Source organism: Pinus tabuliformis, chromosome 5_1, assembly GCF_031772625.1.
Source record: "Pinus tabuliformis cultivar Carrire ecotype Pingquan chromosome 5_1, CPIR1, whole genome shotgun sequence".
Lineage (NCBI taxonomy): Eukaryota > Viridiplantae > Streptophyta > Pinopsida > Pinales > Pinaceae > Pinus > Pinus tabuliformis.
In genome coordinates, this window is record NC_142305.1 from 481,838,673 (window position 1) to 481,860,107 (window position 21,435).

Below are 21,435 nucleotides of genomic sequence, written 5' to 3' on the forward strand. Positions count from 1 at the left end.
ATTCTACAATATCTTCTATAGCAATCAGACCAGGTGGAAGGGGTATACCGTTAGGTCCGTAGAATATTTGTAGTGCCGAAGAAGGTATGGAATCCGCAACGACAGATGTTTGGGGAGCAACACTCTCCGAACCGGTTGTAGATGGAACTGGTTCAGTGATACAAGTGTTTACCCTCAGACTAGGATCAGTACCACTTTCCTTCTGTGGCTGCTGAAATTCTTCTGTAAAGGCAGGGATACCAGAAATGTTTGGAGTAACCGGAATCTCTGATGTTGCTGGAACACTTGTTCTAACTTTAATAAGAGATTTGGAACCGGTTAAACGAGTTCGCTTTGTCCGTACTAGCTTCGATTCCGGAGACAAAGACGGTTGACTCGTAAGCCTCCACGAACGATGGGGTTTCAATTGACTTTCTTCCACGATTGCGGATTACTCGATCAACTAAAAATAAAGGGGAAGTATGTTTCCGAATTAGATGAATTTTATATGCTTTGACACAACTTGATTTTTCAATTTTTAAGAGTCGAGAAAAAACGAAAGATGACTCTAGTCACCTTCGATTTTTAATGAGCTTGAAGTGACAAGTGCTCAAATGGACCTTTTCCATTAAGAAGTCTGAAAAGGAACGAAAGGGACTGCTCTGGAAATCTAGGTAGAGGGATTACCAAACCAATCGCAAAACTGCAAAATAATTTTTACAGTATGGCAGTCAATCTTCCTGAATGTTGTGTTCAGTGCATTGCGATCGATAGGGCGGTAGACACAACTTCCTATGGATAAAGGATTAAGCCTATTGTGGTATCCCAAAATATACTCGACGGTACGTGGAAGCACAAGTCCGTACTGGCACTTATCGTCTCAAAGTGAATTAATCACCCAACCATCAGTGAGAACAACAGTTATCAGGCTTTACGATGCCAGAATACATCTCTAGCCTAGACTTATAAATGTTGTGTGTTAGGTTCCAAAGCGTTGTTAGATTCATTGAAGTTATTTTATAGTTGATCTTGTTTATGAAGTTTGCCTTTCAGGTTCACCGCGAGATGTAGATGTGTAATTCCTAAAATGCAATCTAATATGATAAACAGTCTTTTATCTTCTTTGTGCAATGAAAATCCTAGATACTAAGGAAAGAGAGACAATATTCTTTCACAAAGAGCAAAGAGCACACTCTAGATGCACTTTCCTAAATAAAACCAATCAAACAGTCTAAATGCAAATGCACATGCATGTATTTTTTTCGTCTTTCTTAGTATGTGAATGGAGAAAAGAAAGCTAATGCACAAATCTGAATTACTTTTCAAGCGACAATTACCAACAAGTTTCTTTTTGAAATAAAAAATGAAAACAATCACAACACTTTACGATTTGGAAATGAATATTTTCTTTCGACACTAGAAAAATTATAAATTTAGACCAAATACAATAGTAACAGGATAATCGACTACCTACAGCAACTAAACTCTTTCCTATGACTGAAAACGACACTTGTGACGCTTTCAAATCAAAGGACGACAGTACAATTACGTTACTTTTGCGAAGGAGAACTGAAAATGACTCAACAAATACACAAAAACATTTACAGTTCTTTTGTACAAAGGAGACGGAATAACAGCAAGGAAAAGGGTTTCAAACAGAGATATATTGATCACAGGCAGCAAAATTCATGAATAGAACTGGAAAGAATGAATCACAGAAACCAAAACTGAACAATGCCTAGTCTGATCAGCGCACCTGTAACACAGGGAATTTGAAATTCAGTGCACCTACTACACTCGGGAAGTGTGCTGAATTTCAGATTCACAGAACAGTACCTGTGCTGGGCCAGAGATGAGACTTTGCTTGGGTTCCGAGTCACAGTTTTCAGTTCAGTTCATGGGTTTTGGCTGAGCAAATGGTGATCAGTAATGCAACAATCAGGGGTAGATCTAGGGAGGATCTAAGAGCTATCACAAGGGGCAATCAGAGAGTTTGTAAATCAGTTGTTTAATTTATAAACAAATCCCGGAGATTGACTGAAGCGACATTTATATACTTTGCATTTGCATAGAAAATGCAGTTCGAAAGCTACCTGGCTCGACTTCAGGCTCCGTCTGTAAGTTTATAAAATAGACAACAAGGAAGATAAACAAACAAACTAATTCGTCCCTAGTGGAGTCGCCATTTTGTTACAGGGAAAAGTGTCTACACATAACTGCTTATCCCACTAAGGTGTGATAGCTACCTTAGAAACAAACAAAGTAAAGCTACTTTCGTTTTTCCTTTATGAAGTATAGATGAGAGAAGAACAAAGAAGACTGACCTCTGTCTTGCGCTAATCTCCTAGTTCGATTCCTCTCTCTCTTGATAGTCTTTCGCTACTTGTTCCCTTGCACATCCAACTTCACAGAATACCTGTAAGATCACAGTAGCATAGCACTATACATGAACATGGATCTATAATCATAAACAATCTAGGATCAGAGGTAAATTGACCATACAAATGCAGCAAACATAAACGATACAAGAGTATGGAGGAAAACTTGAATAACTTTTATTGATAAACAAGAAAGAGCCAAGGGGAGTTACAACCAGTTGTTATGACCCAGCATCATCCTCTCAGCAAGGAAGCCCCTCTTCACCTCATACATAGCTTAGATCACCCAACAATCTGATGTTGTCTCAAGAAACCAATAGTAATTCCTTACAATATGCAAAATTCCAGCCTCTGGATCTCTGGGATGAGGGATCCATATATAGATATCTGTAAGGGAGATGAGTCATCTTGTGATTTGATTAGTGTCTTCCCTATGATAGTTCTTGCTTCCACTTGGAGATTGATGATATCTTACTCATCCTTGGTCGAATTCAGAGAGGCAAGTGTCACAGGAGAAGTTTCTGGAAGTTTCCATGCCTCTCCACCTCGCGGAATGACACTGCCATTTGTCACTTCTCACCCATCACACCCCATAGAAGGGCTTTTTTAAATGCAACACACCCACACAGTGTGTTTAGGTGAGATGCAACGCACTTTGCCTATGGAGTAGCTGAAATGATCCTGTTTTAACCAGTTCTGAGCAGTTTTTCATGGAGAACTTCTGGGAGAAGCTGTAATCAGTTGACCTTGTTCCTTTAGGTGTTAGAACAACACTTTTAGGACTTAGGAGCCCTTGGTTTATGGAAATTTCATGCTTGGGGTTGTAGTGCCCAAAAATGTCTATAACATGGTTGTATTGCAGTGGTTTGATTTTGAGCTTCAATGTTACTAATGGGTCCATTGTGAAAATTTGATTAAATGTGGCTTTCATATTGTAGTATTGTGTACCAAGAGTATCCAGTGTGAAAATTTATGAAACATGGTCCCTGGAGGATACTGAGGGTTGGAGCCTTTAGTGAGGAAGTCGAAGCTTCCTGCCAGTAGTGGCAGGTGATTCGATTAGGGGGTTGGAACTCCCTTCTAGTAGCAGTTGGAGAACGAGTGAAGGTTGTAGCCTTCTGTAGGTTGGAGCCTACGTACTAGTAAACATATCGGGTAGTACAAGAACTAGGGGGTTGTAGCTCCCTTCTAGTAGAAGCTGGAGAACTAGAGAAGGTTGTAGCCTTCTGTAGCTGGGTGCCTGTGTACTATTATGAGTCTGCATCAGTACAAGATTGTAAACATATTTTCTTATTATTGAAAGAAGACAGAGATGACAACAACAAGTGGTTTTCACCCACATTGGGCTTCCACCTTATATCTTGGTGTTCATGTGTGTTGTTTATGTGTGATGGTTTATTCTATTATTCTACACATCGTTACTATTCAATGTTTAATAAAGTATTGATGCACTAATCAAAGATCAACATATGATTAATTAACTAAAAGATAAGTTCACTGGATATACACTGGTTTCCTTAAGAACAATTGTGTGCACACGTGAGTTCCATTCACTGAAGTAGCGTATATAAATCTGATTATGGAAATGAAAATGTCATTGATTTGTAAATATGGATTCACCCCCCCCCCCCTCAGTATTATTTCCAACTCACCAAATCCTCCTTAGAGCCAGCCCATAGGAATCTACTGCACACTCGTCTTACCCTTTCCAAGATTCCTATCGAAACCCAAGTAAGTGCCACCCAGTATACAGGGATTGTCATTAATACAGATTTTATGAGTACTAATCTATGTGCTATGGATAGCCATTTGAAGCTCTAATGGTTGATCCTGGATTTGATTTTTTCCACCAGTCAATACCAATCATGTTTCCTATACGAGTGTGGCTTTAGAAAGAAACCAAGATATTTGAAGCTGTCTGTGAACTTTCGGTCTTCAAAGGGAAAATCCACTGCTATATTTCTAATCTCCATTCTATTGAATCCTTCCAGGATTAATGAATATTTTTCCTTATTGACATTCATGCCCATGGCTTTGAGGAATAGGTCCAAAATTTGTTTTAAGGTCTTAGTTTCACTCCTTTTCCAATTACTGAAAGGAATAATATCGTCCATGAATAGAAAGTGGGTTATATATAGATTAACTGCCATTTCTACTCCATGTATGTCTCCCCTTCTCCTTGCTTCCATTAACAATTAACTAAGTCCTTCTGCTGCTAGGAGGAAGAGGAGAGGGGATAGTGGACATCCTTGTGTCAATCCTCTTTGACTCTAGAAAAAAGTAGATGTCACCCTGTTGATCATGATAGAAAAACTAACATTGTTCAAACTACCCATAATCTAGTTTATAAACCCAACTTGAAATCCTAAGTGAGTCAACAATATTCGGAGATACATCCAACCGATTTGATTGTAGGCTTTTGAGAGGTCGATTTTCACTACTGCACCTTTGGTTTTACCTTTTTTTATGCTATGGATGGTTTCGTGAGCCACTCCTACTGCTTCATGTATCAGTCTGACATCCAGGAATCCAAATTGTTCTTTTGAAATATTCCGTGATAGTATCGGTTTCAATTTGATAGCTATAACTTTTGCAATTATATTTAGATGCAATTGTAAAGATATATCAGCCTAAAGTCCTCAAAAGAAGAGGGGTCCTCCTTTTCGGGGATTAGGGCTATGAAGGTGGCATGAAAGGTTCATAAATCAACCCTTTTCTCCTGGATTCTTCAACCACTTCAGTTAATTCACTCCCTATTATCTCATAAAAGTATTGAAAGAGCTCCACTATCCAGCCATCTGGACCAGGGCTCTTGTCCTTTGGAATTTATTTTATTTTTCCTTCAACCTCCCCTCTAGTGACTTCTCCCCTGATATCTTCAATTTCCTCTTCTTCCACATACCTAGGGAAAGCCTGTGCTATCCTAACCACCTCTACTATTGACACTTCTGTGCAAGCTTTGAAACGTTTTTTGAAACAACTTCTTCCCATTGATGAAATTTCTTCAAAAGAGTTGGCCTACCTTCCATCCTCCGATTTTAGGGACCATATGGTATTTGAGTTTTTCCTTCCTTTTGCATAATATTGGAATAATTTTGTGTTTTCGTCCCCAGCCCTCAGCCAAATAGCCCTTATTTTCAATCACCATTGTTCTTCTCTTATTAATAGAATTTTCTTGCATTGTGTCTATAGTATCTTGATCCTATCTCTTTTGTCTACTGCTTCATATCCATCTTCTTATGGAAATTCTAGTTTATCAAGTTCCATCCCAATCTACTTTAGTTCTTTTTCTTCTTTTACTTTCTTCTCCTTGACCAATTCAACCATTTCCTTCTTTAATCATTTTAGATTTTCCATAAATAAGAAATATTTTCCTCCATTCTTGTTTGGGTCCACTGGTCTCCAAGTTTTTTTGAAGAGAGTGTTATAAGATTCCTCCAAAAGCCAGGCTAGATTGAATTTGAAAGGCACAACAGGCTTTCTATGAGGCCCTTTCATTTCAAGAAGCATAGGTAAGTGGTCGGAGTTGCCTCCCTCTCCTACCCAATGTCTAAGCACTGGAATATTAACCACTACCTCTTCTCTCAATAGAAACCTATCCAACCTCTTGGCCACCCGCTCTTTCCTTGTTCTCCTGTTCCTCCAGGTAGGTCTAGGTTTCAACAAGTTCATATCCATCAACTTCCTTTCTTTAATTTTATTTGAGAAGAAATCAGAGAGAGGGTCAACATGTGCCAATGGTCCCCAGGTTTTAGAAATTCCCAAAGAAAAATTTAAGTCACCCCCAATCACCAGATTCAGATTATCCATGAACGACTTAGAGCAAAGGTTATTCCAGAAAGAGACTTTATCTTGAAAGGTCCGTAGATATTAAGGATCAATAGATTTGTGCATAGCTCCAAGGAATATACTTCTACTTCTAAGACCTAGTCCAAACTCAAAGAATTTGTAACCTTAAGTCTACCTTCCTTCACTCCCGATGCCAAAACCCCTGATTGACCTTTTTCATCCAATTCCTGGAAATGCCATCCAGGCATAATTTTTGACAAGGCTTTTGTTATCTCTACCCCAGCTCCGAGAATTTCTCACAAGAGCAGAATATCAGGGTTGTAATCATTGATCAAAGCTTTCAAAGCAAGGTTTTTAGGCCCACTTTCTAAACCTATACATTTTAAGGACAAAATGATCATTGAGGAACCATGTGGGGGGTAATGCGCTGCTCTAAGAACCCCAGAAATGGATAGTTGTTTACCATCCACAATGTACATTTTGGATCTCTGTTGAGCCTTGGAAAGATTTTATTTCCTGCATCTAGTCTTTTGGGCCCCCTCTTGATATGGCTACATACCTAAACTGCTCACTGCCTCCCAAGAAGGGGTTTTTTTTCACGGGGTCTAATATTGTAATGAGGTTTTACTGAAAAAGTTTCTTCTAATCCATTGGCTTCTTCACCCATCCCAGGCCTTTGGTTTAGACGTAATTTGGGGATTGAGGTGATTATATTATCCAATTGCTCACATACAATGTTAATATGAGAATTATCATAGTTCTTTGGCCTGGAAGGACTAGGCTCTAATATTGAAATAATCAAAGATTGAACAGGAGAAAGGGTGGAAGGCTTAGGTTCCGAACCATACCCTTTGTTTGATGAGTGGGGCTCCTGCCATCCACTTCTATTGGCTCTAGTTTGTTCACCCTCTCCTATTGCTGATGTGAGATGATATGATCTTCTTCCTCCTATACTTCCATATTCTCTGTTGGGTCCTCCTGAATCTTGTCAATTTCCATCTGATCCTTCCTCAAGCCCAGATTCATCTTGTTCCATTTGTTCTCCTCATCTACTCCTTTCCCTTCCCCTTCCTCTCTCTTCCTCTGTCTTCACCTAAATCCCAAGGGACATTCCTTTACCAGGTGTCCATATTTATGACACCTGTGACATCTAAAGGGAAGGTGTTCATAATCTAGCATCTGAGTGTTTAAACTTACCAGTATTCTAGCCATTCCTTCATCTCTAGTTTGCAAGAATGATATATAATCTTCCATGAATATGCCAAGATGGTTCCAAATTGCCCTAAAAACATAATGAAACCACATAAATGATGGTAGTCCAGGCATTGATACCCACATAGGAGATTCATCCACCTTTTCTCGATGTGCATCAAACAAGGGATTCCATTTTTTGAAGTATATCAGGTATCTCCCAAAGCTCCAATTCCTTCCTAGAACCCATTCCACAATTTCAATCTTCTTGAATTTGATCATAAACCATCCTTTTTCCAGAGATGAGAGCACAAAATACTTATCCAGTGCCTCCTACTAGTTTTTTTTTGTCCATTCTTGGATGTAGTTGGTTGAGTATTTCTTCCCTCTTACTTGGCCAACCAGGGTTAGTTCTGAGACCTCCATGGCCTCATTGATTTATACATCCGTCCCAAGGACTATATTTGCAACTTTCTCTATCCTCTTTATTATCTTGTGCTTTTTCCTTTTTTTCCCTAGCCTATCGATGCCGAACCCTTGGCCCCCTGTCCTATGTGGTTTCTTCCGCATTGAATGCTTCTTCTAGGACCATTCCAGAACGCCCCTCCTTCCTGAAAATTATGATTCCTTCGAATAATATTCCTTCCTCTTGGGTTGTCGCCCCAACACCTAGATGTTGAGAAATGGAAACAGGAAATTCTAGTTTAATTTTTCCTTGAATTAAACTGTGAATTAAAATATAATTCTTTTCTCATAGCAATTTGAAAATAACTAATTAAGTTTAATTAATTCAGGAAATTCGAATTGGAAGTCTTTTAGAAGACATATATATGTTCTCCCTAACTTATAGGATTTGAGGATGAGTTATGAATGAGTTGTAATTAGTTAACTTAATTTATTGAGTTAAGTCTAGTTAAATTAGTTCCAATCAGTTTCAGGAACTAATAGTGAGTAAACAATCAGTTGGGACACTAGTGACCTAATTAGTGCTACTCTAGTTAACTGAATATTCCACCATCAGAAAATCGTGCATGTTGATTCTAAGAAAGACCTAGTTGAGACTAGAGTGTAGGGATAGTGTACTATTTGTTTTATCTTTTTCTAAGTTGCGCTGATAGTGCATGCAATCAAGAACTGATCCTAGAGGGATTGCGCTATTTTTAGAGGCTTTATTTCCCTTTATATACAAGTTATTCTTCATAGGAATTACACATTGGAATAGAGACTTAGAGAGCTTGTGAATTGGCTAAGCTTTGGCGTTGATATTTCTTATAAGTTGGAGATTGAATTTTCTAAGTTCTAGGATTGTTCTTGAGAGAACAAGCATTGTAATTTCATCTTGATTTTCCAAATTAATACAAAATAGATAGTGGGGTTTTGAGCTATGGGTTTTCTCAAATATTTATTGTGTTATGTTCCTTTGATTCTCGTCCTCTATTTATTATTGTTTTCTCAATGTTTATGGGCTTCTGATGTAAAGAGTATAAGTAGATTCTTGTCTCTTGTTTTAGTAGATTACATGAGCTTGTGAATCTACAGGTTTTTCTACATGGTATTGGAGCAAGATTGTTTTTTGGGACGAAAGTTTGCAGATAATTTATGAGAATTTCTGTGCAAAAGTTTCAGAAACAAATTGTAGATTTTGATTCCTTTGGAAAAGATACCCAAATTCAAAAAAAATATCAGCCAATTCAGATTTCGGATGAGGGAGATATTGCTGATTTAGAATCAGCTCTCTAGAGGAGATTTTGAAGTTTTGAGTTTCTAGGTTATAGGTGAAATTCAAATTTGTATACATAGTTCAGGATTGGTAGATGGAATTCCATGGGTTGAGAATTGAGTATGCCTTGGAAGGAAGCTCAAATTTTATAGCCTAGGGGGACATGATGGAGGTTGTCCTAGAAGACAATGGCTTGAAGGAATTCATTGATCAAGAAGTCCCCAAGTGAGTAGCTACGGATGCACAAAACTTGGCCGAATGGAAGAAGTGTGTGAGGTATTTCGAGACCACATTGTCTTGAGTCTCCATGGCAAGGAAAATCTGCATGCTATGTGGAAAAATTGACGGACTTGTATCAGAATAGTAGTGATCAAAGGAAGTTGGCACTGAAGGATAAACTTTGTAAAATCAATATGGAGGAAGGCGAGACAATTCCAAAGTACTTGACCAAGTTCACTCAATGTTGTATGAAATCGGAAGTGTTGGAATCATACTTTCAGAGGAGGGTATGGTGAGCCTTTCTCTTTTTGGACTCCCAAAGAGTTGGCATAGTTATCAGGACTCTGTCAATGGTCGGGAGAACCTGCCAGATTGGGAACAACTATGGTCAAATTTGATGAAGGATGAGATCATGAGGAACACCAAGGATGGCTCTTCATCAAAGATTGATGATGAATAGATCTATGCCTTAGTGATTAAGGCAAGGAACGAGAAAGCTAAAATTTCTCGTTCCAAATCAGATTCTTATCATAGAGGTAAGAAGAAGGACACAACAAAAGTTAAATGCGTTCATTGTCACAAGATGGGTCACTTTGCTACAAATTGTCCATTGAATAAGTCTAAGGAGAAGTCCTCAAGAGGAGCGGTAGGCGAGGCTTTGGCCTCCCAATTCAAATTGGACTTTTCCCTCATTGCATGGTGTCTTCAATGATGGGAAGTGTCTGGTACTTAGACAATGGAGTTTCTTTCCACATGATTGGAGACAAAGAGTGATTTAGCGAATTGGAGGAGAAAGATCTCAAGGTGCATATCGAGATGGGTGATGATGGTAAGAATAGTGTTATTGGTGTGGGCATTATGACTTTTCAAAGGGAGCACGTGGCTCCACTCACTTTGAAGAATGTTATGCATGTACCCGGACTCACGAAAAAACTTGGTATCCATTGTCATGCTTGAGGATAGAGGCTATGATGTGATCTTTTCGAAAGGAAAGGCGTTCCTTAGACATATAGCCATGGGTCAAGTAAACAAAATAAGGATTCGAGTTCATAATATCTATAAGATAGAGGTAGAGAATTGTGCTACTTTGAGTTCAAAATCATAAAAGATGGTGAGCCGAGACGTTGGCAAGTTGTGGCATAAGCGATTGGGCCACTTGTATCATAGGGCTTTGAAGATATTGCAGCAAATCTCTACTGTTGTTCCCAAAGGTACGCTTGAGCAAGTTGATACATGCAAAGGTTGTACTTTAGAAAAATACACCAAGTCTTCCTTTGGAGATAGAGATAGTCGAGAAGAGTCTATTATAGAGAGAGTCCGTTTAGATGTGTGGACCATTCTCGACAGTATCCACTACCAAACACAGTTATTATGTTATATTTGTAGATGAATATTCTTGTAAATGCTGGATATTTTTCATACAAAGAAAGGATCTGACATTCACAAAGTTTTGTGAATTCAAAGCATTGGTCGAGAAAGAGTCAGGTAAGAAGGTTAAAGCTCTACGGAGTGATAACGATGGAGAATATGTCTCCAATGAGTTTAAGAACTTATGTGCAGCAGAAGGGACTAAGTGAGAGTTGAGGGAACCTCATAACCCTAAATAGAATGGGGTTGACGAGAGGAAGAACAAGAGCATAGTAGGGGTAGAAAGGGCGATGTTGCATGATCAGGGCCTACCACTACACTTGTGGGCTAAGGCATGCAATAAAGAGGTTTATGTTCAGAACCGTATCCCACATCGGATACTTGAGAGTAAAACACCATAGGAAGCTTGTTCCGGTAAGAGGCCAAATGTTGGTCACTTTAGGATTTTTGGGTCATCAGTTTATTGCCATGTGATCAAAGATGCACAAAATAAGATTGAGCCAACAACAAAGTTGGGGACTTTTGTGGGGTACACGGTTTTCAAGTTTGCACGGATTTCAAGTTTGATGAGGAGAAGGCCATGCGAATATCTCTTAAGAGTGAGCTTGAGCTACATGTGGAGGAGGAAATTTTAGGTCCTAAGGTTGAGGAGCCTTAGATTGATGTGGAGTAGCCACATGCAGAGGTTTTGGGAGTGGAGACATCCACTCAAGAAGAGTCTTCCAGAGTGGGAAGAAAGTGCACTAGAGAGGCTGACAGATTGTTGGATGATGCATGGGAGAATGTGGGAGCACCCTCTTCTCAGTGTAGACAGAGGAGGTCACTAGAGAGGTACACTGGATACATGGAACTTATGGGTGAATGTGTTGTGACAGAGCCATCTTCCTTTCAAGAAACAGTGCAGTAGCTAGTTTGGGTTGATGCGATGGTGGAGGAGTATGACTCCATAGTTCGAAATAGTGTTTGGGATGTGGTCCCTAGATCGGAGGACACGTCAGTTGTGAGATCCCGTTGGCTTTACAAGGTAAAGAAAATTGCAGATGGTAGTGTTGAGAATTATAAGGCTAGATTTGTGGCCCTCGCATTTCACAGATAAAGGGGATTGACTATGATGAGACCTTTGCTCCTGTTACAATGTACTCATTAATCAAATCTATTTTCACACTCTCAGCACATATGGATTGGAAGATCCATCCGATGTATGTGAAGATTGCCTTCCTCAATGGCATGATTGAGGAAGAGGTGTACATAAAGAAGCTCGAAGGTTTTGAAACCTTGGATCGTGAGTCACATATGTGCCGACTCAAGAGATCGTTGTATGGGCTAAAGCAAGCACCCCGTGCTTGGTACACTATAGGATAGATAGCTACTTCACTAGGTTGGGATTCTCGAAGAGTGAAGTAGGTGCGAACTTGTATCACATAGTGGTGGAAGGTAATATTTTCATCATTATAATTTATGTATATGATCTCATACTGACAAGTGATGAGAAGCTCATAAATTCTTGCAAGGAGGACCTTGCAAGAGAGTTTTAAATGAAGGACATGGGGCTCATGCATTACTTTCTTGGCATTGAGGTATTGCGGGGAGATGGGGAGTTGTTTTTTTCTCAAGGCAAGTATGCCAATGAGATACTCAGGAGATTCCGCATGAAGAGTAGTAAACCCATGGAGACTCCTCTAGTTGGTAACTAGAGGAAGGAGGATGTTACTTTAGGAGAAGTAGTGGAAGCTATTGTTTATAGGCAACTTGTGGGTTCACTCATGTATTTGGTGAACACATGATTAGATATGTGCTATGCAGTTAAACAACTTAGTGAAGCGATGGTTAGGCCTACCAAGATGTATTGGAAGGTAAAAAAGCATGTATTGAGATACCTTAGAGGCACTACTCAGTTTGGGTTGTGGTACAAACAAACAGAGGGAGTGAAGCTTCAAGGCTTCATCGATGTAGATTGGATGGGGAGTCCATATGACAGGAATAGCACACCAGGAGGGATATTTAATATTGTGTTAACTGCAGTTTATTGGTATAATAAGAAACATAGATCAGTTGCAGTTAGTTTGGCATAGGCAGAGTACATGGCTGCAAGTCAAGAAACATGTGAGGCTATCTGGATGAGGAAGATCCTATTTGGTTTGTTTGGTCAATAGATGGATACGGCAGTGATTTATTGTGATAATCAGATTTGTATCAAAGCCTTTGAAAATCCAGTTTTTCATGATCGGTCCAAGAATATATATATCTGGTATCATCATCTCAGATATTGTGTATTGAGGCAGATCATGTTATTATATTACATTCCCATGGAGGATCAAGATGTTGTCATCTTGACAAAAGCATTGCCAAGATGTAAATTCAAGTTTCACAGAGATAGGATCAGGGTAGTGGATAATCCCTTTCTTGTTGAGAGGGAGTGTTGAGAAATGGAAACAATAAATTCTAGTTTAATTTATCCTTGAATTAAACTGTGAATTAAAATAGAATTATTTTCTCATAGAAATTTGAAAATAATTAATTAAGTTTAATTAATTTAGGAAATTCGAATTGGAAGTCTTCTAGAAGACATGTATATGTTCTCCCTAACTTATAGGAGTTAAGGATGAGTTATGAATGAGTTTTAATTAGTTAACTCAGTTTATTGAGTTAAGTACGGTTAAATTAGTTCCAATCATTTTCAGGAACTAATAGTGAGTAAACAGTTAGTTGGGACACTAGTGACCTAATTAGTGCTACTCTAGTTAACTGAAGATTCCACCATCAGAAACTCATGCATGTTGATTCTGAGAAAGACCCAGTTGAGACTAGAGTGTAGGGACAATGTATGATTTGTTTTATATTTTTTTGAGTTGCATTGACAGTGCCTACAATTAGGAACTAATCCTTGAGGGATTGCGTTATTTTTATAGGTTTTATTTCCCTTTAAATACAAGCTATTCTTTATAGGAATTACACATTGGAATAGAGACTTGGAGAGCTTGTGAATTGGCCAAGCTTCAGCCTTGAGCTTTCTTATGAGTTGGAGATTGAATTTTCTGAGTGCTAGGATTGTTCTTGAGAGAACAAGCATTGTAATTTGATCTTGATTTTCTAGATTAATACAAAATAGAGAGTGAGGTTTTGAGCTGTGGCTTCCCCATATATTTATTGTGTTATGTGCCTTTGATTCTCTTCCTCTATTGATTATTTTTTTCTTGATGTTTATGGGCTTCCACTGTAAAGAGTATAAGTATATTCTTGTCTCTTGTTTTAGTAGATTACATGAGCTTGTGAATCTACAGGTTTTTTTACACTATAATGGTCTTCCTTTCTCCTATTTTCCCTTTGCTTGTGGGTAGCCCTGTCTTCCTTCCTCAGTCATCTTTTCATCCCCTCCACCTACCTTCCCATGCACCTCCTTCCCTACTTCAACCACCTTCCAAACTCCTGTCTATTCCTTGTCCTAGCATCCCTCCCATACCCACCCCAACATATGAATCATGCCAAGAAATTTCTCTGCTTCCCACATTTTGAGGCTTCTGCATGAACAGATATTGTTTAGTCGAACCCATTTCCCTCCCTCTTATGGCTCCAAATATTCCATTAGGAAATAATGCAGGCCTTCTTGGCCCTTAAATCCACAACTAATGACTATGTCCTCTAAACCCCCGGAGTAAACTTCTTTTGGCGAGTGAGGTACAATGTTACCTACTTGAAAACCCATTTTTCTCACCACACAGTCCTTAGAAGGTGAAGATGTCTGCCTCCCTTGCAACTCTTGCCCCTCCTAGTTCTCCAGATAGGTTATCCCTAGGCTTTCCTTCAGAAGTCCTACAAATTTGCTCTATTTCCGAAGCACACCCAAGCCATATTTCTTCCTTCCTGGTTGTCCAACTGGACGAATATACCTCTATATGTTTTGATCCATTACCTCCAGCCCCAACACCGATAGAATTTCCTCCGGCTCGGGGTCCTAATCAACTGCTTCACTCTTTTTGACATATTCCACTCTACAGATTGTTGTTAACATGTTACCATAGAAACCGGCTTCCAACCACAAGTGCATGCTGAAGGATGGAGACGACAACACAGCGTAATACCAAAATAATCTCTGTTACACCATTCACCATCCTCTGGTATCCCCTAAGTCCTATTGGCATGGCTCCCGAGACATCAGTCTCTCTGCATGGTGGCCTCCACCTACCTTCCCATTCCTGACAAGAATGTACCTCTCTATGATAGATGTGACCACCCATACCTCCACTCCTATCATTTTCTTGGCCTTGTAGATCCACCCACCATAGTTAGGGTTTCCCGCCTGGTTCTTAAAACCCTAGTCCACTTTCCTCCTCTATTAAAATATAAAATTACTTGATGATAATGGTTATCGATTAGTTATAGAAATACATGGAAGAGAGGAAAATATTTTCTTAGGACTGAGACTAAATGGACTTGTCTTAACAATGATAATGGTCATGGTGGTGTTGGTAGTCCTGGTGCTATTGATGGTTAACTATTCCTTAAACCTTCCCCCACCCCATAAGACAAGTTCCTTTTCCATTCCCAATTCTTCTTCTCTACTCCCTAAAACTACCCCTCCTAGTCATTTATCCCTTTCCAATTCTTCTTTGTTTCTCCCTAATAAACCTACCCATCCTAGTGCCTTTGCCCCTTCCAATTTTTTTTACTTACAACATCCTACTCTAGTGGCCAGTATCCCATCCTAGAATTTACCTAGTTAGGATGTATATGAAAGGGGAAGCAAAGACATATCTTGTATCCCATCTTACAATTTACATGGTAAGGGTGTATATGACAGGGGAATTTAAGACATATATCGATCGGCCTATGATGTTGGAAACAACCAATTATATTTTTATAAATCTCATTTATGTCCATCAGAAACTCTAAAATCATCTTTCTATGGGATTTTCTGCTATCATGGATCAACCAATTATGGAAGTTATAATATTGGCAGTGGTGTGCCTCCAACAACTTCTTACCAGTCTTCATATTTACGTTAGGCCTTTTTATTTGGTATTTTGGAAGACATGTCTTGAGATGTTGATGCAAACTGAACTACTTGCTAAATGAACTTTGAAGTAATCACTTTTCTGTTACAGGTCTAGGAAGCATAACATTTTCAACAAATTCAAATGTAATTTTTTATTTTGGTCATGGGATCAGCTAAATAGTTTTGCTAAACTATCTACAAGTTACTCTTCTTAGCTTTATTTGTATCCAACGATTTGACTTTGAAAACATACTTGCCTGATTTTCTGTAATTAATAAATATGCTTTGAATTTCTTTTAAAATATTTCACTAAATTTTCATAAGAGGTCAGATGATATAGTTACAAATCGACATTTCGATTATGGAAATAAATGAATAGGGGGCTCATATGAAACAAACGAAGGCTTCAAGTTGGCTTGATTGCAAGACATGCATGTGAGATCAATATGTGTCTCCCATTTTCATAATTTTGCTAGCCATTCTTCGGCCATCTTCCCATGCATGTATTGAACTTCTATTTTTTCACTTCAAATTGTTGTGATTTGTAGCTATTTTTCACTCTCGTTGTTTTTCTCTTTTTCGTAATTCAATTTTCTTGCTTTATTTTTGAGTTCTTCCTCTACTTTTATTTTCTCATCATAATTTCATCTCTCACTGAGAAGGTTTTTCCACCATGGTATAACTGTGTGGATTGGAATTAGGTCGATTACCAGGGGAAAAATGATTAAACCGTAGAGTCAATAAATTTGGGGTTTTGGATGCTTTGGTGGTAAACCCTAGGGGTTATAGATCATAGATCCTTCCTTGATAATTGGCATTGTTTTACAACTTGGCACTATTTCTATGATGGTAGCACCGATCCAGATCTCTATGGATGGGATGGATTTTCAGTGGATCTACATGTTTGATGCCCCTGAAATCATGACATCTCAATCACCTGAGTGATTTTGGGTTCTATCGATGCCTATAATGGAAATTGAACTAGTAATTTTCTTATTCTTGACCATACAATTTTCTTATTCATCTCATGGTGGTTCTTGCCATGCATTTCACAGTCGAAGAGACTGTATCTTTCATATTTGTGTGTGGGAATCATTTATCCCACCCTAGATGTATCATTGTGGTTCCCCGTTACACAAATATGAACTTTGCCATGTCAGAGTGGAAATAATTCATTTGTTACATGGCCTATTTCCCGCATCTATTATACAAAATGATGCAATCAGAACGTAAAATCCCACTATGGGTAATGTGGATATTTCTTCTTCCCCACTCACTATCTCTTCTTTTTAAAGTTAGATTCAGACACTTCTCCTTTGCACGTCAGTCTGCACATATCTTCGTTTTTCTTTGTTCACTAGTTTAATTTACTTCTCATCCACTACTTTATTATTTGTTTCAAAAATAATGTTTCTTATTTCATGGATAAAATTAAATTTTGCAGAAAATCGAATAGGATACTGTGCATTTTCCATTAACAATTTTCTTATTCCTGACAATTTTCTTGTACCAATTATAGGGTTTCCCTTTCTTTAGTGGAGATCCTGGAACTTCCTTGAATAAATTTGATTAGAAACAACTAGAACTCATGACACATGGCTGGATAGAGGGGTGGAGGGATAAATGTTCTAGTAGCCCAGAGAGTTGGTGGGGTTGGGGCTTTCCCTTTAGAGATATTTCGTTTCACTGCCAGATTGTTATGGCCTTGGGGAGATCGATTCTTGTTGGGAGATCAGAGATAAAGTCTCATTTGGATGGATGGAATATGGGATGGAGAAATGAATGGATGGAGGGATGGATATGACAATAGAGAAGAATGAAATGAGATTCTCTCAGTCAGCCACTTTCCTAATGACAAATGCATGACATATACCCTTTGAGGAATTCATACTCGAACCATGCCAACCATGCCTTTGATAGCTCTCAAATCACATTTAAGGCACTTTTCCTAATTATACTTCCAACCAACATGGTCTCAATTTCTTGATCAGACAAGAGAGGGGGGTAAGCAAGCTTTGGAATTATCCTTCCCACACTATTACAAAGTACTTCATTTCTTTACATAAAGAAACAAGTGAATAGATCAAGGCAAGATTTGGAATTGTACACTATCTAATGTGTAAAGGTCCTTTCATGGAAGAGGATATTATACAAATGTTTACGTTATGGTTAGTATGTTGGTTTATAGGAAGTAATTGTGAGTGACTTAGTGAGGAATTTTTTTATATGAAGTTTGAAATATTAAAGTGATTGATTCATGTTTGAGATTTTATAAATGTATAAGGTTTTGGGTAAAAAATAATGTATTTATGTAAACTTTTTAAATTTCAATTTGTATTATTTTTACTTATTTTTATCTTTAATTTTTTAAATTTTAAAACATGTCGTATAAATTACATAGTTACATTGTTTTGTTTTTTCTCTTTAAATTTTAAAATATGTTGTAAAAATTACATACTTCACATTGATTATGTCTTCAAATTTTTATGCATGCTTCATAAATTGTATCTTTCAATTAGATTATAGTTGTCATTTAAATCCATAATATACATGCCCTCATTTGAGGCTAATGAGTGATGGTTGTAATTGACAACTTTGAAGGTTATGATTTTAATTTTAAAATTGGGTCATTATATAAGGAGAATTATTTTTGTGATGTAAGATGTGAGGCTAGTCATATTGATTATAGTTGATGATATTAGGATCTTAAATTGGAAATTTACCATTGAAACATGGTAATATATTTATTTAATCATGGGATATGGTGAGAAATTCCTTAAAATGAATTATGTAAGATGGACCTTAATATTTGACTATAGGAGTTATGGTTAAATTTTAATCTCTATTTGAATTTATAACATCAAGCTCTTTATGATGACCAATGCAAGAAATAGGTACCAAGAATGAGAATGAGAAATCCTAGGTACCAAGAACATTGTTCTAGGCAAAAAATGTTAGCCAAGAATGAGAAATCCTAATGTCATTGCCAAAGAGCCCTGAAACAAATCAATTTCTCAAATCTCCAGGAAAACAATGTTAGCCAAGAACGAGAAATCCCAATGTCATTTCCACGCTCACTAGTTTGACCATGAATATGAACCTGCATGCATGCCTGCAGAAGCTCGATTCTCAATGCACTTGAGCTCTGGGATTGAGGGTCATGTCTAGTAAGAGGGGAGCATATATGCAGGATTTCATGGAATAAGGAAATGCATGTACCAATGAGGAGCATATGTTGATACATGGCATCCTTCCGACTATTGTGGCCAAATAAAATTTTGTGGCAGGAAACAATGTTCCATTATTCTTTTTTATCATCTCCTGTTTCTGAGTTAGCATGCTTCTATTGTACTAGTTCATTATGCCTATGTCATGTACATATCGAGTTGAGTGGGTTTTACATTTGATTTCCACTATAGTCAACAATTGAATATATATGTTTTCCCTATGTAGGTTGGATGATGGGACAACACACTTAGAAATAGGGGCAATGTAAAAACAACACTCCCAAGAGCAAGAGGCTAAAAATAACATTTTCTTATTTTAATTCAATGGTTGGAGCTATAGGTAACTTTGTTACCCAATATTTTGAATGCATGTTGAAAGAGTCTGTGGGAAAGAAGTATGGAAATTTTCAAAAGGATCTTAAATCATACTTAGGTTCATATTTTGTCCTCCTTTAAGTTATTAAAAACAATCTTCTTATTGGTAACATATTGTTTGTTCAATGGTATCAATGTCTATATGCATTTCACTCTTAATTTTTCTGTTTGTTTGTTGAAACTATATCCGATTTTTCATTTAAAGAGTGTAATATGTTGTTGAATTTTACCAAAGACAAGTGGCATATAACAAATAGCCCTGAAAGAGGTATACAAACTTATTCTAATCTCTAATACAGATACTGAGAGAGTTTTTGCCACTAAGTATTTCTTTGTAAGTTGTTTGAGATCAGTGTTATATCTTGTTTCAATTAATTTTTAAGTGACAAAATAAAAAAATATTTGAGCATGGGTTGTCCATCGATGTTTTTAATATTGTGATTCTTTCACATCATGGTTATTTTGGGCAAGAAAATATTTTAAGAATGCTGACAAGACATTGATGGACATGTAATTTTTTTTTTGTAATTGCAATGTCCATTCAATGATATCCTCTCTTTATTGTTTGATTATATTTTGAATGTTTCTTTTCATTTTTATTTGTATTTTAAATATGAAATTGAATGTACTTGGTATCATGTCCATTTAAGAAACAACCAAAGCTTGAAGATGAAATTAGTATTACACGATATTGATTGAAATCCTTTTATCTATTTTGTGTTGAAATATTTTCATGACTATTAGAAAAGTTTACTTTCATGTTGTTTATATACAAGACCAAGTTCATGCATTAGAGAATGAAATTTTTTTGTGAATAAAACGATAAGGATTAGACATCACACCTCAGATTATTTGTTTTCACAAGTTATTTACAGCTTGAGATTTTTAGCATGTAACTTAGTTGGCATGATTGTGCCTAAGATTTTCCTAAAGGTTGAATACTAAGTTACTAAGGTGTTCTTTTCTATGGCGAAATTTTATTTTCTTTGTTAATTATATAATTCGTCTGGCCACACAGTGGTCACTATCATTCAAATGAAGAAAACTTGTTTGAGTTTCTTGCTTTTATGTAGAAAATGGCTTTAACATTGTTGATGTTGAGGTATATGTCATAGACATTCTTTATAGTATGCTTTAGTTTATATTCTAGTGTTCATCATCTTGCATGTCTTACACTTTGCATTGTATCTTATTTTTTTTCAGAAAAGGAACTTAGTATTAATGGTAAGTAACAAGATTTGACGAAAGAGAAGAACAATAACATTAGAGAAAGAAATGCAAAAATAGAGAGAAGATAATCCATTAGTCAAGTTTTTAGAGTTGGTGAATTCACCTGCAATGCGTTGGGAACACAATGATAATTTTTTTTAGTGATGAAACAACATTTCATGTGTAAATTGTAGTGCAACCAATATTAAGTTGGAAAATCATATTGTAATAGTTGACATTTCATATAATATAATTTATGTGGTTGAAATTATTGATAGTTGCACTTTATATTGTTTAGTATTGTAAATAACATATGCAACTTTACATTTTCATATTAGATGATTAACCAATACACATTGTATGACATTTTTTTTAATTTAGTTCCAAAATCATACTAAATAATTAATGTTGATTAATAATGAACACATAAAATCGGTTTGAAACTACTAAATTAGTAGTTCATATTGATTAATGATGAACACTAATAAAATAAATATATGATTAAATTAGTCGTTTATAATGATCATTAATGAAAATAAATTAAATGAATATAAAATACTAAATTAGTCATTTATATAATTAATTTTAAACTACCAAAAAAGATAAATGACTACTGCAAATGATAATTTTGTGACAAATGAAAACTAAATTTTGCATATATACAACTATTAGTAGCTAATTTATAGTATCTTATAACATGACCAAAATAGAATCATATTTCTTTGGTCATTAATTGGTTTCAAACGATGACTAAAATTTGCATATATATGAGTATTAGTAGCTAATTTATAGTGTCTTATAACACGACCAATATTTCGGTCATATTTATTTGGTCATTAATTGGTTTGTCAGATGATCATATAGTAATATATTTTGTTGTATATTTGGTCATTAATTGTGGCAATTAATGACTAAATCAATGAATAAATTAATGACCAAATTAATGACTAGATATACTACTAGACGATAAAATTAAGACAACCAATT